The 8941-nt window shown below is 25.1% G+C and overlaps 2 long non-coding RNA genes across 2 annotated transcripts; both read right to left on the bottom strand.

Moving 5' to 3' along the window:
• Positions 1 to 887: 887 nt before the first annotated feature.
• On the bottom strand, positions 888 to 2185 carry LOC126909434 (uncharacterized). Its single transcript, XR_007705038.1, has 3 exons — positions 2003 to 2185; positions 1328 to 1496; positions 888 to 1051 (listed from the first exon to the last, which is right to left on the bottom strand). It is a non-coding gene; the product is annotated as an uncharacterized LOC126909434 (long non-coding RNA).
• Positions 2186 to 3308: 1123 nt separating this feature from the next.
• LOC126909433 (uncharacterized) lies at positions 3309 to 5429 on the bottom strand. The gene is made up of 4 exons (XR_007705037.1): positions 5243 to 5429; positions 4798 to 4966; positions 3749 to 3917; positions 3309 to 3472 (listed from the first exon to the last, which is right to left on the bottom strand). It is a non-coding gene; the product is annotated as an uncharacterized LOC126909433 (long non-coding RNA).
• Between the last annotated feature and the right edge of the window lie 3512 nt (positions 5430 to 8941).

The raw sequence follows: 8941 nt of genomic DNA, 5'->3' as shown, positions 1-8941 counted from the left end.
CGCTGACGAAAATTATTAAAAAAAAGTATAAAGATTAAAAAAATTTATTATTTCAAAATGTAGAGATTTTCTAAAAATTATGAGAAATATACCATTATATATTTCGTGTGCTTAATATTGAATGCGATATATCGTATGCGACAAATCGTATGCAATATGTCGTATGCGATATGTCGTATGCGATTTGATTTATAAAATTTTGTTCATTATCCACATCGCTGACGAAAATTATTAAAAAAAAGTATAATGATTAATAAAAATTTACTATTTCAAAATGTAGAGATAATCAAATAATTATCAAAAATATTCCATACGATATGTCTTGTTTTAAACAATGAATGCGATATATCATATAAGAAAAATCGTATGCGATTTGATTTTTTAAATTTTTTCATTATGCAAATCCCTGATGAAAATTAAAAAAAAAGAGTGAAGAGTGATAAATATTTACTTTTTCAAAATGTAGAGATTTTCTAATAATTATGAGAAATATCCCATTATATTTTAAGTGTGCTAAATATTGAATGCGATTTATCGTATGCGATATGTCGTATGCGATATGTCCTATTCGATTTGATTTATAAAATTTGTTCATTATCCACATCGCTGACGAAAATTATTAAAAAGAAGTATAAAGATTAATTAAAATTTACTATTTCAAAATGTAGAGATATTCTAATAATTATCAGAAATATTTCATACGATTTGTCTTGTTTTAAACAATGAATGCGATATATCGTATAAGACAAATCGTATGCGATATGTCGTAGGGGACCAATCGTATGCGATATGTCATATACGATTTGATTTTTTAAAATTTTTTCATTATGCAAATCCTTGATGAGAATTAAAAAAAAATAGTGAAGAGTGATAAATATTTACTTTTTCAAAATGTAGAGTTTTTCAATAATTATCAGAAATATCCCATTATATTTTTCGTGTGCTTAATATTGAATGCGATATATCGTATGCGACAAATCGTATGCAATATGTCGTATGCGATATGTCGTATGCGATTTGATTTATAAAATTTTGTTCATTATCCACATCGCTGACGAACATTATTAAAAAGAAGTATAAAGATTAATAAAAATTTACTATTTCAAAATTTAGAGATTTTCTAAAAATTATCAGAAATATTTCATACGATATGTCTTGTTTTAAACAATGAATGCGATATATCGTATAAGACAAATCGTATGCGATATGTCGTAGGGGACCAATCGTATGCGATATGTCATATACGATTTGATTTTTTAAAATTTTTTCATTATGCAAATCCTTGATGAGAATTAAAAAAAAATAGTGAAGAGTGATAAATATTTACTTTTTCAAAATGTAGAGTTTTTCAATAATTATCAGAAATATCCCATTATATTTTTCGTGTGCTTAATATTGAATGCGATATATCGTATGCGACAAATCGTATGCAATATGTCGTATGCGATATGTCGTATGCGATTTGATTTATAAAATTTTGTTCATTATCCACATCGCTGACGAAAATTATTAAAAAAAAGTATAAAGATTAATTAAAATTTACGATTTCAAAATGTAGAGATATTCTAATAATTATCAGAAATATTTCATACGATTTGTCTATTTTTAAACAATGAATGCGATATATCGTATAAGACAAATCATATGCAATATGTCGTATGCAATATGTCGTATGCGATATGTCGTATGCGATTTGATTTATAAAATTTGTTCATTATCCACAATGCTGACGAAAATTATTTAAAAAAAGTATAAAGATTAATTAAAATTTACTATTTCAAAATGTAGAGATATTCTAATAATTATCAGAAATATTTCATACGATTTGTCTTGTTTTAAACAATGAATGCGATATATCGTATAAGACAAATCGTATGCGATATGTCGTAGGGGACCAATCGTATGCGATATGTCATATACGATTTGATTTTTTAAAATTTTTTCATTATGCAAATCCTTGATGAGAATTAAAAAAAAATAGTGAAGAGTGATAAATATTTACTTTTTCAAAATGTAGAGTTTTTCAATAATTATCAGAAATATCCCATTATATTTTTCGTGTGCTTAATATTGAATGCGATATATCGTATGCGACAAATCGTATGCAATATGTCGTATGCGATATGTCGTATGCGATTTGATTTATAAAATTTTGTTCATTATCCACATCGCTGACGAAAATTATTAAAAAGAAGTATAAAGATTAATTAAAATTTACTATTTCAAAATGTAGAGATATTCTAATAATTATCAGAAATATTTCATACGATTTGTCTTGTTTTAAACAATGAATGCGATATGTCGTAGGGGACCAATCGTATATATCGCATATGCGATTTGATTTTTTTAAATTTTTTCATTATGCAAATCCCTGATGAAAATTAAAAAAAAATAGTGAAGAGTGATAAATATTTACTTTTTCAAAATGTAGAGTTTTTCAATAATTATCAGAAATATCCCATTATATTTTTCGTGTGCTTAATATTGAATGCGATATATCGTATGCGAAAAATCGTATGCAATATGTCGTATGCGATATGTCGTATGCGATTTGATATATAAAATTTTGTTCATTATCCACATCGCTGATGAAAATTATTAAAAAGAAGTATAAAGATTAATTAAAATTTACTATTTCAAATGTAGAGATTTNTAAAAAGAAGTATAAAGATTAATTAAAATTTACTATTTCAAAATGTAGAGATAATCTAATAATTATCAGAAATATTCCATACGATATGTCTTGTTTTAAACAATAAACGCGATATATCATATAAGACAAATCGTATGCGATTTGTCGTAGGGGACCAATCGTATGCGATTTGATTTTTTAAATTTTTTCATTATGCAAATCCCTGATGAAAATTAAAAAAAAAAAGTGAAGGGTGATAAATATTCACTTTTTCAAAATGTAGAGGTTTTCTAATAATTATGAGAAATATCCCATTATATTTTTCGTGTGCTAAATATTGAATGCGATTTATCGTATGCGATTTGATTTATAAAATTTGTTCATTATCCACATCGCTGACGAAAATTATTAAAAAGAAGTATAAAGATTAATTAAAATTTACTATTTCAAAATGTAGAGATATTCTAATAATTATCAGAAATATTTCATACGATTTGTCTTGTTTTAAACAATGAATGCGATATATCGTATAAGACAAATCGTATGCGATATGTCGTAGGGGACCAATCGTATGCGATATGTCATATACGATTTGATTTTTTAAAATTTTTTCATTATGCAAATCCTTGATGAGAATTAAAAAAAAATAGTGAAGAGTGATAAATATTTACTTTTTCAAAATGTAGAGTTTTTCAATAATTATCAGAAATATCCCATTATATTTTTCGTGTGCTTAATATTGAATGCGATATATCGTATGCGACAAATCGTATGCAATATGTCGTATGCGATATGTCGTATGCGATTTGATTTATAAAATTTTGTTCATTATCCACATCGCTGACGAAAATTATTAAAAAAAAGTATAAAGATTAATTAAAATTTACTATTTCAAAATGTAGAGATATTCTAATAATTATCAGAAATATTTCATACGATTTGTCTTGTTTTAAACAATGAATGCGATATATCGTATAAGACAAATCGTATGCGATATGTCGTAGGGGACCAATCGTATGCGATATGTCATATACGATTTGATTTTTTAAAATTTTTTCATTATGCAAATCCTTGATGAGAATTAAAAAAAAATAGTGAAGAGTGATAAATATTTACTTTTTCAAAATGTAGAGTTTTTCAATAATTATCAGAAATATCCCATTATATTTTTCGTGTGCTTAATATTGAATGCGATATATCGTATGCGACAAATCGTATGCAATATGTCGTATGCGATATGTCGTATGCGATTTGATTTATAAAATTTTGTTCATTATCCACATCGCTGACGAAAATTATTAAAAAAAAGTATAAAGATTAAAAAAATTTATTATTTCAAAATGTAGAGATTTTCTAAAAATTATGAGAAATATACCATTATATATTTCGTGTGCTTAATATTGAATGCGATATATCGTATGCGACAAATCGTATGCAATATGTCGTATGCGATATGTCGTATGCGATTTGATTTATAAAATTTTGTTCATTATCCACATCGCTGACGAAAATTATTAAAAAAAAGTATAATGATTAATAAAAATTTACTATTTCAAAATGTAGAGATAATCAAATAATTATCAAAAATATTCCATACGATATGTCTTGTTTTAAACAATGAATGCGATATATCATATAAGAAAAATCGTATGCGATTTGATTTTTTAAATTTTTTCATTATGCAAATCCCTGATGAAAATTAAAAAAAAAGAGTGAAGAGTGATAAATATTTACTTTTTCAAAATGTAGAGATTTTCTAATAATTATGAGAAATATCCCATTATATTTTAAGTGTGCTAAATATTGAATGCGATTTATCGTATGCGATATGTCGTATGCGATATGTCCTATTCGATTTGATTTATAAAATTTGTTCATTATCCACATCGCTGACGAAAATTATTAAAAAGAAGTATAAAGATTAATTAAAATTTACTATTTCAAAATGTAGAGATATTCTAATAATTATCAGAAATATTTCATACGATTTGTCTTGTTTTAAACAATGAATGCGATATATCGTATAAGACAAATCGTATGCGATATGTCGTAGGGGACCAATCGTATGCGATATGTCATATACGATTTGATTTTTTAAAATTTTTTCATTATGCAAATCCTTGATGAGAATTAAAAAAAAATAGTGAAGAGTGATAAATATTTACTTTTTCAAAATGTAGAGTTTTTCAATAATTATCAGAAATATCCCATTATATTTTTCGTGTGCTTAATATTGAATGCGATATATCGTATGCGACAAATCGTATGCAATATGTCGTATGCGATATGTCGTATGCGATTTGATTTATAAAATTTTGTTCATTATCCACATCGCTGACGAACATTATTAAAAAGAAGTATAAAGATTAATAAAAATTTACTATTTCAAAATTTAGAGATTTTCTAAAAATTATCAGAAATATTTCATACGATATGTCTTGTTTTAAACAATGAATGCGATATATCGTATAAGACAAATCGTATGCGATATGTCGTAGGGGACCAATCGTATGCGATATGTCATATACGATTTGATTTTTTAAAATTTTTTCATTATGCAAATCCTTGATGAGAATTAAAAAAAAATAGTGAAGAGTGATAAATATTTACTTTTTCAAAATGTAGAGTTTTTCAATAATTATCAGAAATATCCCATTATATTTTTCGTGTGCTTAATATTGAATGCGATATATCGTATGCGACAAATCGTATGCAATATGTCGTATGCGATATGTCGTATGCGATTTGATTTATAAAATTTTGTTCATTATCCACATCGCTGACGAAAATTATTAAAAAGAAGTATAAAGATTAATTAAAATTTACTATTTCAAAATGTAGAGATAATCAAATAATTATCAAAAATATTCCATACGATATGTCTTGTTTTAAACAATGAATGCGATATATCATATAAGAAAAATCGTATGCGATTTGATTTTTTAAATTTTTTCATTATGCAAATCCCTGATGAAAATTAAAAAAAAAGAGTGAAGAGTGATAAATATTTACTTTTTCAAAATGTAGAGATTTTCTAATAATTATGAGAAATATCCCATTATATTTTAAGTGTGCTAAATATTGAATGCGATTTATCGTATGCGATATGTCGTATGCGATATGTCCTATTCGATTTGATTTATAAAATTTGTTCATTATCCACATCGCTGACGAAAATTATTAAAAAGAAGTATAAAGATTAATTAAAATTTACTATTTCAAAATGTAGAGATAATCAAATAATTATCAAAAATATTCCATACGATATGTCTTGTTTTAAACAATGAATGCGATATATCATATAAGAAAAATCGTATGCGATTTGATTTTTTAAATTTTTTCATTATGCAAATCCCTGATGAAAATTAAAAAAAAAGAGTGAAGAGTGATAAATATTTACTTTTTCAAAATGTAGAGATTTTCTAATAATTATGAGAAATATCCCATTATATTTTAAGTGTGCTAAATATTGAATGCGATTTATCGTATGCGATATGTCGTATGCGATATGTCCTATTCGATTTGATTTATAAAATTTGTTCATTATCCACATCGCTGACGAAAATTATTAAAAAGAAGTATAAAGATTAATTAAAATTTACTATTTCAAAATGTAGAGATATTCTAATAATTATCAGAAATATTTCATACGATTTGTCTTGTTTTAAACAATGAATGCGATATATCGTATAAGACAAATCGTATGCGATATGTCGTAGGGGACCAATCGTATGCGATATGTCATATACGATTTGATTTTTTAAAATTTTTTCATTATGCAAATCCTTGATGAGAATTAAAAAAAAATAGTGAAGAGTGATAAATATTTACTTTTTCAAAATGTAGAGTTTTTCAATAATTATCAGAAATATCCCATTATATTTTTCGTGTGCTTAATATTGAATGCGATATATCGTATGCGACAAATCGTATGCAATATGTCGTATGCGATATGTCGTATGCGATTTGATTTTTTAAATTTTGTTCATTATCCACATCGCTGACGAAAATTATTAAAAAGAAGTATAAAGATTAATTAAAATTTACTATTTCAAAATGTAGAGATAATCAAATAATTATCAAAAATATTCCATACGATATGTCTTGTTTTAAACAATGAATGCGATATATCATATAAGAAAAATCGTATGCGATTTGATTTTTTAAATTTTTTCATTATGCAAATCCCTGATGAAAATTAAAAAAAAAGAGTGAAGAGTGATAAATATTTACTTTTTCAAAATGTAGAGATTTTCTAATAATTATGAGAAATATCCCATTATATTTTAAGTGTGCTAAATATTGAATGCGATTTATCGTATGCGATATGTCGTATGCGATATGTCCTATTCGATTTGATTTATAAAATTTGTTCATTATCCACATCGCTGACGAAAATTATTAAAAAGAAGTATAAAGATTAATTAAAATTTACTATTTCAAAATGTAGAGATAATCAAATAATTATCAAAAATATTCCATACGATATGTCTTGTTTTAAACAATGAATGCGATATATCATATAAGAAAAATCGTATGCGATTTGATTTTTTAAATTTTTTCATTATGCAAATCCCTGATGAAAATTAAAAAAAAAGAGTGAAGAGTGATAAATATTTACTTTTTCAAAATGTAGAGATTTTCTAATAATTATGAGAAATATCCCATTATATTTTAAGTGTGCTAAATATTGAATGCGATTTATCGTATGCGATATGTCGTATGCGATATGTCCTATTCGATTTGATTTATAAAATTTGTTCATTATCCACATCGCTGACGAAAATTATTAAAAAGAAGTATAAAGATTAATTAAAATTTACTATTTCAAATGTAGAGATATTCTAATAATTATCAGAAATATTTCATACGATTTGTCTTGTTTTAAACAATAAACGCGATATATCATATAAGACAAATCGTATGCGATTTGTCGTAGGGGACCAATCGTATGCAATATGTCATATACGATTTGATTTTTTAAAATTTTTTTCAAATCCCTGATGAAAATAAAAAAAAATTTGAAGAGTGATAAATATTTACTTTTTCAAAATGTAGAGTTTTTCAATAATTATCAGAAATATCCCATTATATTTTTCGTGTGCTTAATATTGAATGCGATATATCGCATGCGACAAATCGTATGCAATATGTCGTATGCGATATGTCGTATGCGATTTGATTTATAAAATTTTGTTCATTATCCACATCGCTGACGAAAATTATTAAAAAGAAGTATAAAGATTAATTAAAATTTACTATTTCAAAATGTAGAGATAATCAAATAATTATCAAAAATATTCCATACGATATGTCTTGTTTTAAACAATGAATGCGATATATCATATAAGAAAAATCGTATGCGATTTGATTTTTTAAATTTTTTCATTATGCAAATCCCTGATGAAAATTAAAAAAAAAGAGTGAAGAGTGATAAATATTTACTTTTTCAAAATGTAGAGATTTTCTAATAATTATGAGAAATATCCCATTATATTTTAAGTGTGCTAAATATTGAATGCGATTTATCGTATGCGATATGTCGTATGCGATATGTCCTATTCGATTTGATTTATAAAATTTGTTCATTATCCACATCGCTGACGAAAATTATTAAAAAAAAGTATAAAGATTAATTAAAATTTACTATTACAAAATGTAGAGATATTCTAATAATTATCAGAAATATTTCATACGATTTGTCTTGTTTTAAACAATGGATGCGATATATCGTATAAGACAAATCGTATGCGATATGTCGTAGGGGACCAATCGTATGCGATATGTCATATGCGATTTGATTTTTTAAAATTTTTTCATTATGCAAATCCTTGATGAAAATTATTAAAAAGAAGTATAAAGATTAATTACTTCTACTCATGCAAAAATCAATCAAATCGGAGCAATTTTAGTNAAAAGAAGTATAAAGATTAATTAATTCTACTCATGCAAAAATCAATCAAATCGGAGCAATTTTAGAAAATTGTGGATACAATGTGATCCAAATGAAAAATATAAAAATACAGAGTGATTCAAAAGACAAAAAAAAAAAAAATTGCTGAATGTCGCTACAATGTATATGTTTTGAAATCTACAACTTAAGAGCATTCTATATATGGCAAAATCAATCAAATCGAAGCATTTTCAAAAAATTGTGTATACAGAGTGATACAAATGAAAAATATAAAAATACAGAGTGATTCAAATGAAAAAAAAAAAAAAATTGTTGAATATCGCTACAATCGATATGTTTTTGAAATCTACAACTTAAGAGCATTCTACTAATGCAAAAATCAATCAAATCGGAGC

Source organism: Daktulosphaira vitifoliae, unplaced genomic scaffold (assembly GCF_025091365.1).
Source record: "Daktulosphaira vitifoliae isolate Bord-2020 unplaced genomic scaffold, ASM2509136v1 Scaffold_382, whole genome shotgun sequence".
Lineage (NCBI taxonomy): Eukaryota > Metazoa > Arthropoda > Insecta > Hemiptera > Phylloxeridae > Daktulosphaira > Daktulosphaira vitifoliae.
Note: the sequence above shows the minus strand (reverse complement) of the source record. Positions and strands in the feature narration are given on the sequence as shown.